This window comes from Dipodomys merriami, unplaced genomic scaffold (genome assembly GCF_024711535.1).
Source record: "Dipodomys merriami isolate MVZ:Mamm:240054 unplaced genomic scaffold, mDipMer1.0.p SCAF_16, whole genome shotgun sequence".
In the NCBI taxonomy this organism is placed as follows: Eukaryota; Metazoa; Chordata; class Mammalia; order Rodentia; family Heteromyidae; genus Dipodomys; species Dipodomys merriami.
The window spans coordinates 17,163,219-17,187,185 of NW_027202937.1; the positions used below are offsets into that span (position 1 = coordinate 17,163,219).

Consider the following 23,967-nt stretch of genomic DNA (forward strand, 5'->3'; position numbering starts at 1 on the left):
GTGTGTGTGTGTGTGTGTGTGTGTGTGTGTGCGTGTGCGTGTGTGTATACACACACAATGGAAGGATAAAAAATATTTTCCCTTACCAAACACTTGGTGCTCCTCAAGGGCATGGTTTCTACTGCCAGTTTCTCAAGTGTCTGCTACAAATTATCTTGATTGGTTTTTCAGAAGCCTGTGTTATTCCCTGTCGATCTACTTCCACTGGTAGAACTAGAAACTTCCAATTAATTCAACTTGGCTACCATCAACCTTCTCTACACTTCCCAAAGTGATGCTAACTCCTCACAGAATAAGGGCTTATGGAAGTTAGATTAAACTCTTCCAGGCAGTTGGTGAAGGAAGAGGATTTTTTTCTTTTATTTTACTATTAATAAGTTTTTTTATTGTGAAAATACCATACAGAGGGTTACAATTACATGAGCAAGGCAATGAGTACATTTCTTATCAAGTACTGTTGCCTCCTCCTTTGTTTCCCCTTCCCATCCCTGCCCTCCCATTCCCCCTGCCAAAGTTGTAAAGTTCATTTTCAACATAGTCTTGTGCATCTCATTGTTGCAATGGGTTCATATGTATCAAATGCTTTTTATTTCTTGCTATTATTTCTAACATATTTATAAAATAGGAAGAGGATTTTTAAGACTTGTATTTGGTGAACACATAGGTGCCCTGCTAGAATGTGACCTTTCTCTGCAAGGGACATCCCAAGCTGTACTTTTTCCCTGGTACATCAATTTCAACTTCAGTGTAAACTCCATTATATCCTTTTGTCAAAACCACAAAAAATATATACAATCTATATGTATTACAGTTTTGGTTTTGTTCCTAAGAATTATCACTATCAAGAAGTTTGCCAACCCCTCCTTAAATCATTTTTTATAGTATTTTTGTTGGTGGTGGTGATCGTGGGGCTTGAACTCTGGGCCTGGATGCTGTCTCTCAGCTCTTCAGCTCAAGGTAAGTGCTCTACCACTTGAGCCACAGAGCCACTTCCGGTTTTCTGGTGTTTTATTAGAGGTAAGAGTCTACTTTCCTTGCCTGGGCTGGCTTTGAGCCATGATCCTCAGATCCTCATCCTCCTGGGTGGTTAGAATTACAGGCATGCACCACAGTGCCTGGCTCTTTATAGTATTTTTAAGATCTAAGTGCAAATGCCTTCCTTACTCCTAGGAGAAAGAGGAACTGTTAGGTAGTAGGTACAGATTCAAAGTGGTGGATACACATGGCCACTATCATGTGTTCTATCATGGTACTTCTTGTTCTGATAGTCCTTTGTGATAGTTTTCAAAAAACAAATCTGAAAGTAATAAAATAAGCCCCGTGGCTCAAGTCTAATGCAATAGTTTCAATTTAAGAGACAAGTGAGAACTTCACATTCACTGTCATAGAGGTTAGGCCTCATTATCAACCTGAGAATGTAAACCAAGAACGTGGAGTGGTGTTTTGGAGTTGGATTGCTTCAATCTATGAACAAAACCTGACAATGTATAAAAACCTTTCTGGAGAAAATATTTTAAAAGATGAATATTGTCTCAGTACAACTATGTATAGTACTAATGCACAGAATAATGTCTCTCTTATTCTTTCTAAAGAATTTCCTGAAACAGTCATATCTGCATCAAATCCTACTGTAAATCTTAGGAATAAGTAGTATAAACTATGATTCTCTGTCTTTCATCTTCATTCACTCACTCTTTCTCCATCTCCCTCTTTTCTAATTTAGGAACTACCAAAGTTCTTCTTCGGAACAGGGGAAAGATAATCTGTGGAATTTTAAAAAAGTAAAGCATACTGGAGCTATTCAGTGCATTAACTTTATTCCATATTAGGGCATACTCTTAAGCTAACATCTCTTAAGTTAATGATACGTACTGACCTAGTAGGAGGTCACTTCACTTAACATGAAGTTAACCATGTGCAAAAATACTAAAATTGTGTGTTTTCTCAAGTATATAGATAAACACACACAGGCTAATATTTACAGAGGAGTGCAATAGCAAAGTGAGAGTGAGAATAAAGAAGAGAGATAAAGAGCATGTTTGTAATTGTGGGACTATTTGAGGGTATTGGGAAAGATGAGGAAAACAGAATCTTAGAGAATGAATAATACTGAAATACATTGCACCTGTGAATGGTGAATGATGACAGAAAAATAGGAAGACTAGAGACAGAAACTGAGTGAGAAGCTAGGGGGCCAAATAGGAATAAATACTACCTATGTATGTATGAGATACCAAAGTAAAAAACACCTTTAATCAATTAACCTACACTAAAGAAAATGAATGTAAAACAGGTTCTTTCTGGAGTTTCAGTAGTAGTAGTCAGGGAGATGATAAATGGAGAGTGTGAAGGACTATAAATATGGTCAAAATATTTTTATGTATATGTGTGAAATGTCATAATGGAGCTCGTTGAATTTGGTTTAGGATAGGGTAGGGAGGAAGAGGAACAGTTAACTTAATGGATAAATTAGATCAAAGTACACTGACTACATCTATGGACATACCACAGTAAAAAACCCTTTAAAAGAATTAAATTAAAGTGGGGCGCCTGTGGCTCACGCCTGTAATCCTAGCTATTCAGGAGGCTGAGATCTGAGGATCTCCGTTTGTAATCCTAGCTATTCAGGAGGCTGAGATCTGAGGATCGCCGTTCAAAGCCAGCCCAGGCAGAAAAGTCCGTGAGACTAATCTCCAATAAATGGCACCCAGGCCCAGAGTTCAAGCCCTACAACCTACAAAAAAAAAAAGAATTAAAATGATGCCTTCTCTTACGTTGGCTGGGTCCTTTATGATTTGTGCAGCATTTCACTGACTGTTAATTTGCAAAATTCTGTTCAGAGTTTGCATTATGATTATTTATTTTTGTTCCATTGACACCCCCTCCCCCAAATTCAGCTTTTTGAGGCCCTCATTTTGTTTTTTCATTTATGTTTTACATATATCACACACCTAACAATTCGCTGCTAGAAAAATGGAGATGTTCAATAAATATTTCTTCATTTGATTTATGATAGCTCTTATGAGCTCTGTCTGCTTAGACTAGTTGGACATTCCCTACTGTTTGGTATAAAGCAGACATTGTTTGATATACCTTGAAATATAGTCCAGAGTTAATAATCGCTGAGAAACCCAATCTGCTTTTAAGCTTTGTAGATCTCTTGTTAGAAAATGTGAGTTTTAGATACTGACTTTTCTTGATCCTTGATCCTTAGTTGGGATACACATATAATATACAGCAATATCATACGTTGGATACAGGCTCCACAAATCTCTGGATTTGTTCAAAATTGGAATATATAATATTTATCTATTTTTAAGCATTTGGGGGAGAGTTCAGCTTCCAGATCCCTTGGTTGGAGGAGGGGACACATGGGAAATAGTTTTCTTGTTACTGATCCTGTGTTTCCTCACACCCATATATCTGGCCCTGTGACTGAAAACAGGAAAACAGGGGCTCAAGAGAGACCTTCTGTTCATTTCCAGTAGTAATACACTGGGACATTGAATACTTGAATATTTTCATCTTACTGGGAATCTTGAGGCAATAATAGGAAGAAAAATACATAGAATTCTAAAACAGCAAACCAGCTCAATTTAGCTCATACTAACAATCAAATTGACAAAAGGTTAAATCATATTCCTCTTTGATAAATTTGTACTTGTTAAGTAGCTCTGTGGAATATGTCAATGGATCTCTCCCACTATCTTAGATTGTATCTCCTCAGTTCATATTACATTTATTTAAAAAATCTTGCTATCTTGACATGTGTAAATACACAAATATTTGGCAGTAAAGTGAGCATTTCTTCTAAATTATAGCAAACGTATTAGGAATATAAATTAGTTGGTACATGGTGACTTATTTAATAATCTTATAAACTAAAAATATCTGTAGAGAAAAATGAACTCAGGATTCTTGCCTCAAATATCATTCAGAACAATATTAAAATATAGAGATGGTACTTTCTCTCTATCCCAGCATAGAAGCTGTCCTAGAAAGGCAATCTGAGATAAAGCTGGGTGTTTCTTCTGTAATTGCTGCACATGTACTTGTACTAAAGTGACATCTCATAGATGTTATGTTGATAAATGCTACAGGAAATGCACCTGCACACTCAGAGATAAGACAGCTGAATGGATATGAATTCCAAATGGTGGCAATCCTAGAGGTCATTTTGCTAGAAGTCCTTTTAAATGATGGAACGATTAAGGGATACAGCAATCCTAGGAACTGCAAAAAAAAAAAAAAAGTCCATTTAAAATCCATTTTTGTTTGGAAAGAATTCTTCATTTTTATGAGCATTAAATTTTCTATTACTTTTTATGTGTGGTATAGCCCACTGCCTTTTACAATAAATGGAAGCATTAATTGATGGCATTGATAGGAAGCTCATAAAATTTGGTGAAGAGAGACATTCATGACCGGTTCATATCAATGAGATTTCTCCAGCCTGTCACAATTCCCTCTATCTCAAACTGAAATTTTCCAATGACCTTTATCCACATTGACCCATTGTTTTATAGTTGTCATTAAAAAAAACTCACTGGGTTTGATTGTTTACAAAATGGTAGCAGATAACTGAGCTGAACTAACAAATGAATTGGTACTTTTGATCTTTCCTTGAGCCAAATGATAAAAACAGGATGTTAGGTTTTACTCTCTTAGACCAGCGACTGGCATCATGAATCAAAGCTACCTTTCCCTTTCCTTCCAATTTTCTTCTTTTTTTTTCATGAGGAATGGAGAAACGGTATCAGATTGTTCAATATAGTCCTACCCTATTATAAATGACCAAAGAGTTATTTGCTTTATTTTGAAGAATAATAGCTCTAACTTATTGTTTGTGTTTTTGCATTTTTTTGCAGAAAATAGGATGAATATTTGCATCATCAACCAGGTTATACATCACCTTTTCCTGTTTTTTAATTAATTAATTAATTATATTGTAAAGGTGATGTACAGAGGGGTTACAATTATGTAAATTAAAAATTGACTGCATACATTCAAGTTTCGGCTTATTGAATCCTAGGTCTGTGTTGCTTAAATCTGCTCTGACTTCCCTATATTTTGGACTCCCTTATGCCCCTGATTCACCTCAGCACATCTGAATGCAAAGCAAAATATTGAGAGTAATGGAAACCCAGAAACGTGAAAAATGTCCTAATTTTGAATGTTCTTTTATGTATTTTAAGTGCTCTTTTATGCATTTTTAGTTGTGTGCTTTTATTTTTAAATCAACGAATTATTCTTTTGAAAGGGTCTCACTAAATAGCCCCCGATGTTTGGAATGTAAAATTTTCTTACCTTCACCCCCTTACGGCTGGGATTATAGGTCCATGTCACCATACCCTGCTAATGGTAATACTTTTTTAACCCACTGCTTCAGTTTGAATCTAGGGACTTGAGCATGCCAGGCAGCCTCTCAACCACTGAGCTATATCTGCAGTCATCTTATTTCTAGTTACAGCCCAATACTATTTCTTCTTATTAAACATTTATTCCTGAAGATTATTTTATTGAATTTCAGTTTTAAGGTAAATAACCAGTTTTTAAAGTCTGGTTTTCTCAACCCTAAATTTTGCTGAGACCCAATTATTCTTTCTTACCATACTTCCTAATTAAGTTGCTTGAGGTAGTTTCAGAAGAAGAAATATCAGGAATATTCTATTTCAAGATTATTTTAAGTCAACAGAGAATTTGTTCTGCTTTAATGGATAACATAGCTGCTGCTGAACTTGATCAGAACCATCTATAAATTACTTAGAATTTCCTTTTAGTAGTCAAGGATTTTATTCTCAACATCGAATCAACCACTTTTTGGCTCGTAGACCATAGAAAAGAGCAATGGACTCAACTTTAAAGGGTTGGATTGAGCCCATTCACTGTATTAAGGGGTATCTTATGGCTATAAATTCATCTGGCCAAGAGTTAAAGATCACTGGGAGGTAATGACATCACATATATTTCTTACTCAGGCACAGACACTAGTTTCTAAACTTCAAGATAGCAATCTGTCAGAACTTTGCAGTTCATGAAACTATTTAACTTTTTAACAGTTGACTTTAATATATTGAGAACCAATAAAATACAGAACATTTAACAGGCCAAGATGGTTTTTGGCAAACCTATATATATATATACATATATATATAATATATATATATATAATATCTACATCTATACAAATGTAGATAAACATATATCTACATAGAGTTTATAAATATACATATATTATATATACACATATACATTATATGTACATACATATATATACATATATATCAGATTTTCTAAGATTATGTTAGATCCAAATAACTGTTTCCTACACTTACAAATACTTCCACAAAACAAAACACTAAGACAACATTTAATGTGTTATGTTTTTGAGAATTTACCAAAATATAGGCAGAATATACAAATATGGACTTCTCCTTCTTTTACTACTCCAACATCTCAGGACAGGACAACAAAATGTACCTAACCTTACATGTTAACTAAGAGATCCATTTCTCGATGATAAAAACAAACAAACCTATATTCTCAGTTTGTACCATATTCCACTTAAAAATACCTACTCTGTGCTAATTTCAGAGATTTATTGCTTATTATTTCATCATTTTGTACCTAACCATTGGATTGAATGGATGATATCATATTGTCCTTTTATGTCTTTATGCTTTCATTTTTATAGATGATAGTAAGCCCTAGTGTGGGTATTAATGCAATACCAATGATGGGACTCATTGATTTGGGGGCTCATTGGGCCCTGCTCTGTATCATCTCAGTAACCTGTGTCTCTCTTTTTTCTTCCTCTCCAGCCTATTCATAGTCCCTAACTACAGTCCTATAAATGCGATGATTACATAGATTCTGGTATGTATTTGTCTATCAAGTATTGTCATTGTAATTGGCAGCCAAGGTAAGGCAATGCAGAACCACTGCTCAAACGCTGTAAAGAGCGGAGGTGGATTGCTGTAACCAATTCAAATCCTGCTTCACCTCTCATTATACTCAGCCCTGTTCCTTCTCTCCATCTACTTACAATTTGAAGAAAATCTTGACTTTCATTTTCCATGTTATCCATTTTGAAAATTCTTTCTTTAACCAATGTTATCCTAAATATTTAATGTGAGGGAAATATTCTGCTGTTTAGTACACACAGGTGAGTTAATGTTTGATAATCTCCTGTAAGCCAAAGTAAGTTGGCTTAGAGTCCCAGTGGTGGGAACATCTGGCTTGACAGGTTTTTTTTTTGTTTTTTTTTTAATTTTTATTTTTTTATTTTTTGGGTCCAGTTGTGGGGCCTGAACTCTGGGCCTGGGTGCTGTCCCTCAGCTCTTCAGCTCAAGGCTAGCGCTCTACCCACTTGAGCCACAGAGCCACTTCTGGCTTTTTTTTTTCTTTTTGCTTATGTGGTGCTGGGGAATCGAACCCAGGGCCTCATGCATTGCAAGGCAAGCGCTCTGCCATTGAGCCACCCTCCCAGCCCTGGCTTGACAGTTTTATAAAGCATGCAAAATCATTTGGTACCAGGTTGGACAGACATGTATTACTGCCTATGACCTTCTGTATATATTGATAATGTTACATAATCTTCAAGTGACCCCCTGGCACAATAAAGTTTCTTTATCCTTGATAGACAATTGGTATCCACAAGGGAGCCACCACTTAGGAAATTCACAATGCTCAGGATGCATAGGTTTCACCGTGTCACACTGATACTCAATTCATGTTCTCCATAAGGCCATTCAACGCTCACTAAACACGTCACCTTTCAACACATCTAAACATTTCCCTTTGCCACTTACATAAGCATAGTGGTGTTCACTGCCTTTGGAGGCACCATTTGTTGTGCTTACAAAATCTATTTCCACAAAATGAAAGCAAAGCAGGGAAACACTAAGCAAATCATACAATTATTTAAACACAACTATTTCTCCAAGTCAATTGAGGTAGGAAATGTACAGGCAAGACAATTGTTTTGTTCTTAAATTTTAATTTTTTTTAAATTTTCTTTCATTTATTCACTTGACAGCACTTGGTCAAAAAAAATCTAATAAATTCATTTACTGTGATTGTTAGAATTTAAAAAGCAGGTAAAAGTATTTTATTTGAGGTAAATTTGAGGAGAATATTTTGGCACCAGAAAATCTTTAGACACCTCCACCCTCCTGTCATTCTTTCTAATTTGGATTACGCTTTCATGTGAATGCGCGCACGTGCGCACACACACAAACACACACACGTGAGCATACACACATAATTCTAAAAGAACTCAACTTTACAAGAAAGTTTTTGAAAAGTGCTAATGTTTGCATGTACTAGATATTGAAATCCCTTACGATTTCATATTTTTCTAATCTTTTGACCTGCTATTGCATTTTTAAAATATTCTATGATTATAGGAAGGCCATATTTAGTTTACATTGCGCAATGATTATAGAGAATGTGTTTAATTTAATTTTGTGCAATAAACACTTGGTAGGTTCTTAGCATGTGTCACAAAATAGGAATTCACAACATAAATAGAGGAAATTCTTGCTCCAGGGAGCTTATGTCTAACTGGCAAGGTAGAAACCATTCATCATTTTGACACAGAAATGCTGAGCAATGGAAGGACAGAGTTATGCAGCTATTCTGGCTCATGTTGGAATTTTTGCAGGACTTGGAGAAGACAGAATGTCATGGTATCAGCACGAGTTACTACATGAGAAGAAACAAATCCAAGGAAAATTTTCACACTCTCCAAATATAAAGATGGAAGGCAAAAACATATAAAACCTTCCTGAAAGAAAGAAACCCAAGCATAAATTTTAAGTCAGGAAGGAGCAGATGTTGGAGGCCAGAGCAACTGTGGTGGCCACAACATGCCAAGCTCCCTTGGAAGCTGAGGAAAGTAAAGCCAGCTCCACATTTCAGGTAAGACATGTGCTGAGAGGTGTTAGCATTAGGAAAACAGGCAGAGAAAAGAGCCAAAAAGTTATTTTAAAACTTCAGGGGAGGACCATGGCATTCTGAGTTGGAGAAGTGTCAGCAAGACAGTAAAGGAAAGGAGAAAATGTGGTAACAATAACGATACTACACTTGATCTTAGCCAAAAGGCCGAGAAGCGATTAACAGTAATGATCATTAAGCAAAAGTTATTTAAATTTGGAAGGTGAAGGAGGAGGGTCTAAGTCAACTCTCAAATTGGTTTGTGGGATCTTAACTGAAATGGAAACTCAAGAGTGGTAATGGTAGTTGGGCTAGGGTGTATAGAAAATTAAAGCTTGATTCTGGAAATGATGGCCAGCATTTGTATTGCAAATTCTGAAATGTAACACATAAAATAGGATTAAAGATTTTAAAATGAAGAAGGCTAAATCATCTGGATCTGAATTATCCATTACCCTGAATGATCAGTAATTAAATCCATGAAATTAGATGAAATGCATATATTTATTTAGAGACGAAGAAGACTGGACTTAGGCTTGGGACAGTCAAAGGATATGTTCAAACAGGAACTAAACATCAGGGTAATCATTATGAGTAGTCCCATAGAGAAACAAGTTCTAAGTAGGAGATCATGTTATTCAAATACTTTGAAGATGGTTAATATATTATTGACAGCATGTCATTTTTTCAGGTAAAATAATGTGTTGAATATTACATAAAAATCTGGTCAAACTGACCAAGATGCATTAAATTCATATGCTGCTTTATTAAGTGGCAACTCCTTTGTACAACTACTTAAAGATAATAAAATTAAGAAAAGAATATAGAGGTGAAAAAGAAAAAAAACCTAGTCTAGTCCTGAATCAAAAAAGACCATGATAGAGTCACCATTCACTGGAAGTAATGAATAGAGTATTTCATTTTAATCCTTTAAAAGCTTAGAGTCAAGATAGATTGTGTGTGTGTGTGTGTGTGTGTGTGTGTGTGTGTGTGTGTGTGTGTATGTGTGTGTGAAAGAGAGAGAGAGAGAGAGAGAGAGAGAGAGAGAGAGAGAGAGAGAGAGAGAGAGAGAGAGAGAGAGAGAGAATTAAATCCAACTGTGTTAGCTTTCTGTGGCTTTTACCAAAAAGCCTGAGAGAAAAATTTAAACTGAACTTTCTATCACTTCCCGGCATAGTGCCACCAGCTGGACAGGAGGTATTCAACACATAAGTTTGTACATGAGGGGGAAATTTTCATATTCAAACCATAACAGCCAAGGAAGCAAGTGAATTGCTTAAGGCCTTAAAGACAATAAACTCATGAAACTGAGTTTTGAGTTTAGGTCTTTATAACTCCAAAATTCAAGTTTTAATGTTTTGTTTCCTTTCCTAGTTGATACCCAATTACTTTCCATCTCACAGAACGATCATGGATATAGGTGTGTATTAAACTATTTTTTGCCAGTCCTGGGGCTTGAACTCAGGGCCTGGGCACTGTCCTGAGCTTCTTTCACTGAAGGCTCTACCACTTTGAGCCACAGTGCCACTTCTGGCTTTTTCTGTTTATGTGGTATTGAGGAATCAAACCCAGAGCTTCATGCTTGCTAAGCAAGTACTTTACCACTAAGCCACATTCCCAGCCCCTAAACTGTGGAGTAAGTTACTAGTTGTCTTTCACTGAATTTTAGAAAATGTCTCACTGGCATTCACAATCCTGTGGTTACGTACTACAGTGTTATAACCCACCTCTTGTCTTTGAAATGGCCTTGGTTTCCTGCCCTTTGTAATGAAGAGCACAGATAAAATGAGCACTGACCATTTGAAAGAGCTGAGTGACCTAGAGCAGAAGGTACTTGAGAAGAAAGAAAAAAGTAATCTAAATCAAACTTGCTCCAAGGAATGAGAACTTATGCATTGCACTTCAAGATCCAAAGCACGAATGTAAAACTTGCAAGAACCTGTTGAGTTCAGGAGACATATATGAGTGGATCTCAGGGTGAGGGGACAGGAGAAGGAAAAGGCATGGGATTCTGAAAATATATGCACATATTTTAGAATAGATGCATTATTTCTGCACAGAGTATCAGTTGCCATCATGAATTATGCCAGATAGCCTGTGAGTAAAATAAAGTTGTTAAGAATTATTGTTATTTTTAATTTTGGAAAATTATGCTAACATTTTAAGCATACATAAAAAGAGAGATGATAATAAGAGAAACTTCCACATAGTTAGAATCAAATTGAAGAAGTTTCCAAAGTTTACTAATTTATTTTCTGATCATCACTATTTATTGACTTTGTATTGAGTTATTGGAAAGGACATTCAGATTTCCTGAGCTATCTTATATTCTCTACATTATGGCTGGGACTTCTGAAGTCTCTGCTCCACTCATATAGGTCCACTGGTCAAAAATTTGGAGGACAAACATGTATTACTTACTACTCAGAGTTTTCCAGGCTTTTCTTAAAATATTCTAGAAGCTTACATTCCAAACGACTTGGCCTATTTCTGAAGTAGTTCTGAAATGTTGGCAGGTTTAGAACTAAGATTGCCATGACTCTCTAGACTATCTTAATTCTAGGCCATACATGATGATGCATGCCTATATTCTCAGCTACTCAGGAGATGCTGATCCAGAGGATGGCAGTTGGAGGACAACTTTGGTAAGAGTCAAAGAGGGCCATTCTCAAGATGGGAATGCTGGTTCCTGTCTGTAATTCTATCCACACAGGAGAAGTAAAGAGAAAACCAGGTCCAAATCTGGCCCCATGAAAAAAAACCACCAAACTCTGTTTGAAAAATAACAAAAAGCAAACAAGGGCTACTAAAGAGATCGAGCACCTGCCCAGCAGGTGCACGTTCTTGAGTTCAAACTGAACTACCACTAAAGAATTCTAAATCCTCTTCTTCTCCTTGCTAAATTTAACTACCCCTGTTGTACAGTAGATATTTCATTGTGCCTCTCCAAAATATCTTAGAAAGCTGAAAAGATCTTATTCCTATGGGCTTTTTATATATTTAACAAAAAATGCACTTGACATTGTTATAGCAAAAATTCCAATATTATTTCAACATTTTAGGTAAAGTTTTAAATACCTTGGAAAATATATTTCAGCAAGTCAGGAGACAATTGACTTTCAGGTCTCTGTTCTGCTTTCTAGCCAGCTACATGTAGACTTTCTCTGGCATATACTAGCCAACTCTATTTATATCCTACTCACTTGTTTGTTCAAGTTCTCTACTGACTAGAAAATAATTGCTACTAAAGTAATTGCCAGTGGATCATGCTTACAATACTAACTACTTAGGAGGATGAGATTTGAAAACTGAGGTTTGAGCTAGGCCAGGCAGGAAAGTTTGTAAGACTCTTGTCTCAAATGGACAACCAAAAAGTAGAACTGGAGCTATGACTCAAGTGGAAGAGATTCAGCCTGGATTGAAAAAGCTAAGGGAAAGTACTCAGCCTCTGAGATCAAGCCCCAGTACAACAAGAATAACAGTTATTAAGTTCAGAAACAATTTCCCAAGTTGTTTCTCATACAATTTCTGAGTATAATTCCCATTAAAACACAACAAAGCATGCAATGTTTTTGTCATTATTTTCACAATTATTGAAATGTATACATAGAAAACTAACATTCAGGTTGATAAAAATATTGGGCAAATCTCAAAAGCTCATAAGAGAAAGAGGAAGACTTTAAAACAGTGCTTGCTATCTAATTAAAATGTCTTATATTTTCACTATAGTCTAATAATCTACAATGATTTCATGTCAATATTATACACTTCTAGAGCTAACTCAGTTGGCCTATGGTGTCACCATTCAATCCCAGGTCCACCAGGTTCCTAGATGAAAATCAATGTTTTAATCAGTCAAATAATCAATATTTTAATTAGTAATGCATTTGATTAGATGATAATAACCATGATCAGCTCTGAAGTCTGTTTTGCTGATGATTAACTCATTAACTTATCTCCTCAATCTTAAACAATGGATTTTCTTATTCTCTCCTGGACCCTCTCCCTTGTTCTTTCCCTTTGGCTTCTCTTTCCCTCTTTGGATATTAGATTTCTCAGTGAGTTTGTAGGTAATTTTAGATGTTAGTTTGAATTTTGAGAACTTTGTTTACATGCTCAAATAGAAAAAAAAAGACTTACCTAAATTTAGAGCTAGACAAAAAATAAACACAACAAATGAACTCAAGTTGTCACACTTGTCTCTTATACAAAGAGAATAGACAGGAACCAGGGTAGACTTCCTAGTTCTGTGAGTACACGTTCATGAACTGCCATTTTAACTACTTTTGTACAACAAACTGTTAATGGAGTTGGATAGTCTACATAGAAATTTGCAGAGAATTTAGTGCAGTTACAAATGATTATTGCAAAGTATTTTTGACAACTTATTAAAAATTTAAGCCTGATTCCAAACCCTCAGGCTACCTGACTTTTTTCTAAAGTTAAATTTTCTTCTGAAATAGCAATACATGATGCCTGTCAAACTTCCAGTAGCATATTCGCTTTAGGCTACTTTCCAAAAATAAAATAGCAGTCTGTGTCAGTGAGAAAAGTACTCCTGTCATACATGGCTTCCTTTAATGGTCACTACTTCCTGCAGTTGGAATCTGCCTACAACTTGTCTAGAAATGGCCATGCTCCAGTGTTATAAGATGAAACAAATTATGCCTTATCCTTCAAGGTGCAAAACACGACTGACAACCTGCTCTTGATAAGCTAACTGATAAGAAAATGACTTCCTAATTCCAAATGAACAGTAAAAAACTCATGGAAAGATCTCAGCAGTAAATGTTCTCTTAATCTCTTTCCTCCTCTTGGAATTTACAAAGGGGGGAAGGAAACTCAGTTCATCAAACACCTACATTACTCATATTACCATATCCTCTTGCTATGTGAAAGCACTGAATTCTATCTTCAAAATGTAGAAATATTTCTAGGCTGGATTTCTGGTTTGAAGGTGGGGACAAAGGAGAAATGACAAGAAGATAGAAAATAAAAACTCTCCTTGAAATGGTCTTCTTTTAAAAAAAAAAAAAAAGAAAGAAAAAAAGCTTCTTCCCATTTCTAGATCTGTTTCTCTCAACCAGAGATGGTACCTTCCACACAAGAAGTGTTTCTGAGGTATGTACCCACGTAAGGCATAGAGGCTAGGTGTGAAAGGATTTTTTCTTCCCAATGCCTGAGGGGAAGCATACTCCTGGGATTCAGTGAACAGGAGTGAAGAAAATTGATTTTAGGGCTTTGGGTCAGACCTCCCAGATGAAGATGTCAATGGTCCCTCCACCCCTACCCCAAGCATTTGGTGATCCTCATCATTTTATGAGTGTTTATTTTATGTAAATATCAAAGGAGAGCACATCATTATATCATCCTCATCATCATGAGAATACAAACTGAGAAGAAATGCTTATTTCCAATATGTATAATGATAGAGATCATGAATATGTGATATGTATGATCTCATTAGAAGTAATTGAACATGTGTGTGCATAAAGAACATAAAAGCATTCTGGCCTTTTTGTTTCCTTTTTATAAACTGTTAGGTAATGATAATTATTAACACCATGATGTCTATTCTTACTATCTAGGATATTTTCATTGTGTGGGATTATTTTCTGGAAATAGCTATATTCTGAGGGAATTTCCTGAGCTATTTCCTGAGGGGAAAAACTTCAACAGGTCCTAAGAGACATGTGGTTTATGGCTTGCTTCAGCTATCCCTTTATCATATCTGGTGTTTATATGCATCTTAGCTTTCAAATCTCTGTCTCTTTTATTTATGCAAAAGAATCATTATATATAATGAGAGTCAGAAATGCTTTCTAACAGTTCACTTATCTCTAAAATAATGTGCCTACCTCAAAGAAGGCAGTGTTTTGTTCTACATCTGAGTAAGCAACCCTCAATCATTCTTTAATGTCACGGGCCTTGGATGAAATTCAAAGCTGTACTGGTGTGAGTGAAAGGGAAATCATGAATTCTTTGCTTAATCTCTCTTTTCTCTCATAAGCACATTTTCTTGTTTCTTGCATGCTGTCAATAAGACCTGCCAAGTTGAAGGTCTTATTTGTCTCTCTTTATTTTCTATATTTTATTAATCCTTACTATTGTTTCCAAGTAAACTGTATTTTTTTCTGTATACAATATTCAAAGACACTCCATGAATTGTTCAGCGACAGTGTCATTCCAAGCCAAGGGCCAATGTTCATCAACTGTCTAGACTTCTACTCATTTATCATAGGATTTGGTTTCTTGCTTTCCCTTCAATTTTATCATTCACCTGTTTTCCTTTAGTGTCCATTTAAGGTATTTTTAGAAAGCAATAGAAAATTTATGGCCAAACGTATTCCTATATGTTCCATAGCTTTATTTAAAAAATTGGACTGTGAAGGACATCTCTAAACATTCATTAAACATCTAAGGTAGATAGAAGGCACTGGACTAGATCCTCTTTTAAGTTTGATAGATGCTTGGAGAACAAAGGATTTCATAAAATCTTCATGAGTACTACCACTTCTCACAGTAAGATCACACTCATTGTAAGTTTGAGCAAACTTAAGGTCATACAGATTTGTGAAATGGGTAATTTTCCTTGTTCATTAACAAATCTTCCAAATGTAACTCCATGAATTTTCTTTTTGATACAGCGAAATACAGTAAAATTACCTGATGTTTTGTTTCCTTTTTTGTTTTTTTTTAATTGTGAAAATACTGTACAGAGGGGTTACAATTACATGGTCAAAATAATGAGTACATTTCTTATCAAGCATTGTAGCCTCCTCATTTGTTTCCCCTTCCCATCCCTTCCCATCCTCCCCCTGCACCTCCACCCAATCCTCCCGCTCCCCCTTCCCCCCTACCAAAGTTGTATAGTTCGTTTTCGACATAACGACTTGTACATCTCATTGTTGCATTGGTTTCACCTGTATCCCTATTTAAACGATTTGTTTGTAGGGATCAAACCTATGTCTTTTTATATATTTCCAAATCATCACTACTTAACTCTATACACCTTCCCACCTTCTATCTGGTAATCTCAAGTAACTCTGGGAATGACAAGAATTTGAATTTTTCTATTTATAATTTAAAATTAGACTATCTGTTCTATAAAGGAAGAAGTTGGTCCTTTGAGCAGAGGAAGAAAGCACAAAGTGATCAGCTAGATCCTACATTGCTATATTAAATATCTAGAGTGTTTGTAGTGGCTCTGTATACCAGATATTTGCAAAAAAATTAATGTTTCATATTTTTGTTTCACAGAATTTTTATATCTTATTTAAGAAAAAATTATAAGACTAATGTCTTGACTAGTTTAACTAATAAAGTAACATGTGCTGTTGTTTATAAAATAAGCACTGCATGTATTTTAAATAGAGTTTTTGCTTTGTTTTGTTTTGTTTTATTTCCATCACAACACAACTTCAGAGATTCTATTTGAGGGATAAAAGTAAAGCCAAGGGCATTATGGTTGCCGGCATATATGTAGCTCAGGACAGCCAGTACAAACTTCCCAGTGGGTAAACTACAGAATACATGTAACAGGTGCACAACCTGGTGTCTTTTGATCCATATGGAAATATTCCAGTGTAACTGTGCCCTTCTAAGTGCCCTAGTAATGAAAGTAATAATAATAGTCGGGCGCTGGTGGCTCACGCCTGTAATCCTAGCTACTCAGGAGGCTGAGATCTGAGGATCGCGGTTCAAAGCCAGCCGGGGCAGGAGAAACTGTGAGACTCCTATCTCCAATAAACCACCAGAAAACCAGAAGTGGCGCTGTAGCTCAAGTGGTAGAGCACTCGCCTTGAGCTGAAGAGCTGAGGGACAGCACCCAGGCCCAGAGTTCAAGCCCCACGACCGACAAAAAAAAAAAAAAGAAAGTAATAATAATAATGTTATTAATAATTGTTATCATTATTAACCTTTTAATTATGTGTTTTTAATTCTATATGTATCAGAGAAGAATTATCATTATCCTTCTCATCACCCACACTTAAAAAGACTGTCCTATCTTCTTCTGACCATATGGTAGTAGTAACAGAATCCTTAAACTTTCAGTGCTTTTCAATATTTGTTTCTTGTGGAAGGGTTGCCCACTCATTTATTCAAGATGCTCTTACAATAAGGTTCTAAAAGATATTCCAGAGGCAGTGCCAGGTTCTTCTAAAAAACATTGTACACTGTGGTGTGGGACCAGCAGCATTTTTCTCACTGGGAGCTTGTTAGAAATGCAGCCCTCACCCTGGACTTACTGTAACAAAAATCTGCTTTTTAACAAGATCCCCAGGTAATCGCTGAACACATTAGAGTACTGCTCTGTAAGCAATTGCTGAGAGGCACAGTTGATGGAAGTCTCATCCTGGTGGTTTGCTTGTGTGGGTTTTTGAATCAGAGGAGTAAGTACAGGGAAATACAGAACAACTCTTCAAGTACTCAGCCACCTTTGACTGAAACAGGCCTCTGAAAACCAGTGCAAGTTATCTGTCCTGTGGGAATGATGGCTAACTAGAAGGTTCTGGTTATTTATGGACTTTGTCATTTAGATGAGTGCTAAAGAAGAGATCCTTGTTCAAGAACTATCCTCCCTTATCTCTGCCTCCTGAGTAGTTAGGATGCTAGGCACAAGAAACTGGTGTCCAGCTCATGTCCTGATATTATGACTGTCTCATCCATAAAAAGTAGAAACACAAAGTCGGTGACTATATTAACATTTTAATAGGAAGTTTGACCCAGTGGCAAATTAATGCTTATTCAGAGAGTGTATGGTCCAATAGAAGCTTCAGTGAATGAAGAAAATTAGCATGTGGCTTTTTCAGTCATTTACATAAAAGCAAGTGAAATGCAATTAGCAATAAAACTGTATTTTGGCTCTCCTCCATAGAAGCTGTACTTGACCCCTATACAATTCAAGTTTAAATCTAGGCAGAGCTCTCTTAACTAAATTCCCCTCCTCACATATCAGTGTACTTAGTTGGAGGATGGGAAAAGAAGGAGATAATCAAACTGAAGCTCCATCTCCCACTTTACTCAAGAAAGAACTTTGACCAGGAGGAAGCAAGTTTAAGCCTAGATCACCACATGAATGAGAAAGAACAAAGATAAAAGAAGGTGTATATTCAAAGTTCTCAATTATTCTCTTGAGTCATGTTTTGAATTTATCCATTCTCTTGAACTAAATTTAGACTCTGCTTTAGTTTCCTTTTAAGGTTCTATGCACTTTTCTGTGTGTGCATCTGTATTGTCTATCATTTTTGTTTGTTTAGGGTCCAAATGAAGAGAAAAAAATTTAGTTTGATTCTCATAATGAACAACTAAGTAGATTCAGTTCACTGTTGATATAAGTTCATTTATAGGAATCTGACCCAAAAGAACCAATAGGTTCTATTTCTTTTTTTAAATTATTGTCTTTAGTTGTACAAAAGGGTTGCTGTTCAACATGTCAGTTTATAAGTAAAAAGCATCTCAATCAATATTATCCCTTTCACCATTCTCCCCATAGGTTCTATCTCTGAGTGCTAAATCATTTTACCAAAGATAGTTTTCTAAAGAATAAAGAAACAACACACTAGACAAGTCAACACTTTACAACACACTAGACAAGTCAACACTTTGTGCTCTTGTTTCTGTTTCTATGTTTATAACTTTTTTTACTCATATTAAAACATAAGTCTTGAAGAATCACAATCTTTAACACACATAATGAAATAACTATTTTGGAGTGGCAGATGCCAGTGGCTAACCCAGAGAAACATTGAAAAAAATCCCCTGAATTATTTTCAAGAGTGATTTCTTTGCAACCAGAAGTGTTTTTATCCCCCTGCACCTCTCTCTCAAAAGGGTTCAGTTCATCTGAACTTTTTTTGGTCTGTTGTGGGGCTTGAACTCTGGGCCTGGGTGCTGTCCCTCACCTCTTCAGCTCAAGGCTAGTGCTCTAACACTTGAGCCACAGCACCACTTACAGTTTTATGAATGGTTTATTGGAGATAGGAGACTCACAGACTTTCCTGCCTGGGCGATCCTCAGATCTCAGCCTTCTGAGTAGCTAGTATTACAGGTGTGAGCTACTGGCACCCTGCTTCATCTGAACTTTGTGACACATCATGAAAATGATCCAAAAAGGATGGAGGCTCTCAAGTCAATTTTTGTTTTCTTTAGATAAGGGTGAATTTGTTGCAATACATAAAAGCCAGACAGGTGATCCTCATGCTTCGATGACTTTGCTGGTTGTGGGATGCATACAGGTTAATCCTAAAAGTTAATACTTCTCCCCCATCATAGTCTAAAGATTCAGAGAAATATCCTGAACCTCTCAGTTACATGATTATTTAAGATGTGATTCTCTCTTTATCAAAGAAAGCAATGATCATTGTAATGCACATTGTATGCCTCCTTTATTTTTCTTTCTTCTCACTAGCTTTACCTGTTTGAAGAAACAACTTTGGGAGAATAAAATGGAAATACAATGTAACTTTATTTATGTTCACTATATATGTGAGTTTTGTGTTCAGTACTTAAAAAGGTATACCTACACCACCACCACCATCATCAATACTATCTAAGTGCTTGGGAGAAATAGAGAATATACAATATCTTGTGTCCATTCATCTCCCACTACTTCTTGTCAAGAAATGGATTTGATCTTCTCTTCTAGACACCAAAGATGTCATTAGCTGTGATGAAGAAACACAGGTCCCTAAATTCAGATCTTAAAGGACAAGATAGTTTTATTTCACCTGTAAATAGGATTTCATTTGTAAATGTTCCTGTTAATTGAAACATACTGGAAAAGACAATGACTAAACAGCACAGCAAAGCAATATGGCAGAAGGAAGTGAAGCAATAGTGGTGGCTGGAGAGGCTAGGAATTGCCATCTGTATAGACATGGGTTCCTTCGAGATCACAAATCTCCACCACAATTTCATCATTGGGTAAAGGTCACCCACACTTCAGGTATCCAACCTAAACTTCATTGCAGTTAAAAAGATGGCACTCATCAGAGAATGAATGGGAATGTCTTCCAATAGGGCTAAATGACATTTCACAAAAGAGAGCAGATACGGGAAAATAATTTGTAAAATTCACTAGGAGAAAGAGAGAAATCAAATGAATGATCAATTTGGGCTTCCTCTGCATTTCATTCTTAGCAGTCCTTACTTTTCTGTTATTTGGTAGATAAAGAATTTGAAGCAAAAAAAAAGGCCTTCAGGACACAAAGTGAGGGACACAGTAGTGTCCCTTAAAAAACACAAAGAAAATTTCACCAATTGGAGATATGGCAGAGAAGAGCCGTATCTTCCAGATATCATAGGAAAACTTCTTTGGTTCCTTTCAAAACTATCATATGTGCATAGATGTACAGAGATAAACATGCCTCTGTTTCCCAACTTACTAGGTATTTACTACTACCACTTCTGCAACTTTGTTTCCAGTCTTTTTAACCCGGTGCAATCCTGATTGAGAATTGATGGATAGGGAGTATTTTAGACTCACAGGGTAAGTTGTTCTTCAGCCTTACTAAACTGAATCTTGGTTGGTTGAGACTGATTACTATATACTGTAATGAATTTGTTGGTTTCTCTCAGTTCAGTGGCATATACACAGTATAAGTTCACTGAGAGAGAGAAGGAAATGCAAAGAATGAACTGAAATATTTCAGACTTAGCTTTTGTATCTAGGCTTCAAAAGCAAAGAAATACTTTGACAAATGAAAATGGAAGAGGAGTCTCTATCATATCCCACTGTAAGCCTCACAACTGAATGACCATCCCTAACTTCTCCAAAGCCCATCATTCTTATGGAGACATGGGAAATAGAAACACAAAATAGAAACAACAACAAAAAGAAGTTGAACCACTTGTCTTTATGACTTCTTTTATGCTGAAAACTGTGGGGGATTTGAAAATTTTGAAACAGAGGAATTTACTTTATTTCTGAACAAAATCTCACTTATAAATGAAGAAATAAGAGGTATAAGAGGTATGCCATTATTTAAAAATTCAATTTTCAACCAGGATGATCTCATGCAAGGATCCCTAACTTCTATTTCATTCATGGTAAAAAGTGAAAGTTCAGGGGAAGGAACTGATGTTAAGATAAATGGAAAGAGGTACTGACCTTTGCTATCAGGAGCAAGGTACAGTTAATGTAGTGCAAATTTTCAGGAAGACTGGACAAAGAAGAATTACTCTGTTGCAAATGCCAATATCAACCTCGTTGCCAAACAATGGCCAGAGTTAAATGAATATTCTGAACCATGAAAAATACCCCAGAGCTTATACTCAAACTCTGCTTCTACTGCCTTATAGATTATGTACAAATATTTATACAATATTCCCTACTAGAGATTACACTCATGAATGATTTTATAGTAAATCATTTGATATAAACTGCATAAGCATAGGCTTAGTGTTAATTTTCACTTTTACTCTTTCCTATATTACTTGTTTGTCATTTAAATAGTTGTGATAGTGATAGTTGTGTCTTATTTAAACATAAAAATTTAGTTGCTGTAAGGAGCTAAGAGTTCTAGAAGTTACTATGTGTTTGACCATGGAGATTTTAAAATTTAAATTGATGTCATTTCAACAAATTAACAGAACTCTGGGGGTATATTTATGTCTATTGTTTTATTATAATTTTAGTTCCTAGCAAAATGACTTATAATAGGAATACTATTAACATTTTAATTGGGAGGAAACAGAGAAGAATTTACATGAGTGAATTGGAAGGATATTTTATTTAGTAACTACAGCATTATCATCCTGTCTAGTGATTATATCTCCAGATAAGATTCTGGAAAAATATTCTTTGATTCAAACAACCTGAATAGCGAATGAATTACAGATTATAAACACTTGTATTTTGTAGATTTCTTAGAAAAAATAAATGATAAATTTATATATATATGTGTGTGTATGCAAATGTATATATGTCATTGTGCCTAGAACTTAATTTTTAAGTTTGAAACCACATAAAGAAGTTAAAAATACACATGGAGCCAGGTGCTGGTGGCTCATGCCTGTAATCCTAGCTACTCAGGGGTATGAGATCTGAGGATCATGGCTCAAAGCCAGCAAGGGCAGAGAAGTCCCTTGAAGACTCTTATCTCTAATTAACCACTCAAAAACTGGAAGTGGTGCTGTGGCTCAACTGGTAGAGCACAAAAGGCTCAGAGGCAGCCTGCATCCGGGCCCCAAATTCAAGTCCCACAACCCTCCCCCCCAAAATTTTTATATATATATATATATATATATATATGCATATATATAATATAAATATACATATTTACTTTGAGATACATTTGTTTATTTATTTATTTTCTGGTAAAATACCCCACTTTTTATGAATTTATTTTTTACTTTCTTTGAAAGTATACAAAAAAGTTTCAATTGGCATATTAATGCATGTATACAATGGATAGGCTTCATATGAAATATATTCTGTTTTTAAGAATGTATAGACACATCCCTCATATCCCTCCTATGATGGGATTTATGTAGTGTTTGAACTCTGCCAAGAATTTGAAGATGAGGATATTATTTCACTATTTTCCCCCCAGCTGCTTAATTTACTAGGTAACATTGGCAGCTTTTATCTTTCCCACACATCAGCAACTTCTCCTGTACTAATACATCTCCCTAACCAGGACATGATCATCTATAAGTGCAGACAATGACAGAAAGCATACTTATTTTTAATAAAAGGGTATCTTAGTTTTAGTTCATTGCCAACAATATGTGTCTGAGTATGTTTACAGAGCATAAGTTTATTTAGTTCAAGTGGGTTATTTAAAGTTCTTGTTTGCTTGGTTTTGTCTTGCTCTTATGAGTTAGCATGCCTCACCAAACTCACATGACTGAGCAATTATTGGGGATCAGTCTGTAGGCCATTTCCCTCTTTCAAAGTCAATGTGCCTTTGTTTCTTTACAACATGACCTCAAGATTTCCAAAGGGAAACCATAAGCCAAATTCATATACTTGGGATCTATGCCATGTTTTGCTTACATTTATCTTTTACCAATCCATCTACTGTAATACACCAGTGGTAAATTTTAGTACACAAGATAAATCCAAAATAAAGTTAAGAAGGGAACAAGAAGAATGAGACTAAAACCAAATACTGCATAAAGTTGTCAGCAGTTCAGCTAGCAACAATGGCCACTCTTCTAGTAATAACTTACAAAGAAACTTTATCGTCATTCCTGTCTTCCTTAGTCTCCCTTCTAAAATTAATTTTCTGCAATTGTGCTTCTTCTTTAAAATTACCCTGAGATGCCCTTATGTTTTTTCTTCTCTCTAACCCACATTAATTCTAAAAATAAACTAACAAAACCACACATAAAAAATGGAAAACCCAAAACATATTTAAAGAAGTGATTCAATGAGGGCAGGATGATGTGTTGATCCCTTGGGATAATTCTGCCTTAACTGCAGTCAAAAAAGAAGTAACAGCAAGAATAGTGGTGGACTGGAGGAAAATTAATCTTATGCCTGTGATTTCATGGGCAAGTTTGAGCACAGTTTTATGGAACAAATTCACAGCAGTTGAATTACTTAGAGTAGTGTCATTTCCTATGAAATTTTAGTTAGGGTCTCAATTCCTTTTGTAAGGAAACCCATCTGGGCTATATAGGTATAACGAAAACAAAAGTTCTTACTCGCACATTCAACTCCAGTCTATTTAGCTAAGATTTCATAGTTATTTCTGATCTTCTGGGAGTGTATAAACAGTAAAGATTTCTGCATCATGCTGTGTGCAGGAAATCACTGAATTATCTCATTTCAGACAGGGAACATTGGCTGCAACTCCAGAAGGAATAGTCACTTAAGATTAAATCAGTACTTTCAAGAGAGTGTAGAGTATTGAGTCCTCAAAATAAATACACACACATATGCATACACACATGATATAATACACACACACATGATATAATACATAAGGAGAGAGAGATGAAATAGAGATGATAAGATAGATAGACAGACAGACAGACAGACAGACAGACAGACCGATAGACAGACAGATAGATAGATAG

The 23,967-nt window shown here is 35.7% G+C and overlaps 1 pseudogene; it reads right to left on the minus strand.

Annotated features, from left to right (window-relative positions):
• Window positions 1-9,039: 9,039 nt before the first annotated feature.
• Window positions 9,040-9,117, minus strand: LOC138828504 (U2 spliceosomal RNA; annotated as a pseudogene).
• Window positions 9,118-23,967: the final 14,850 nt, after the last annotated feature.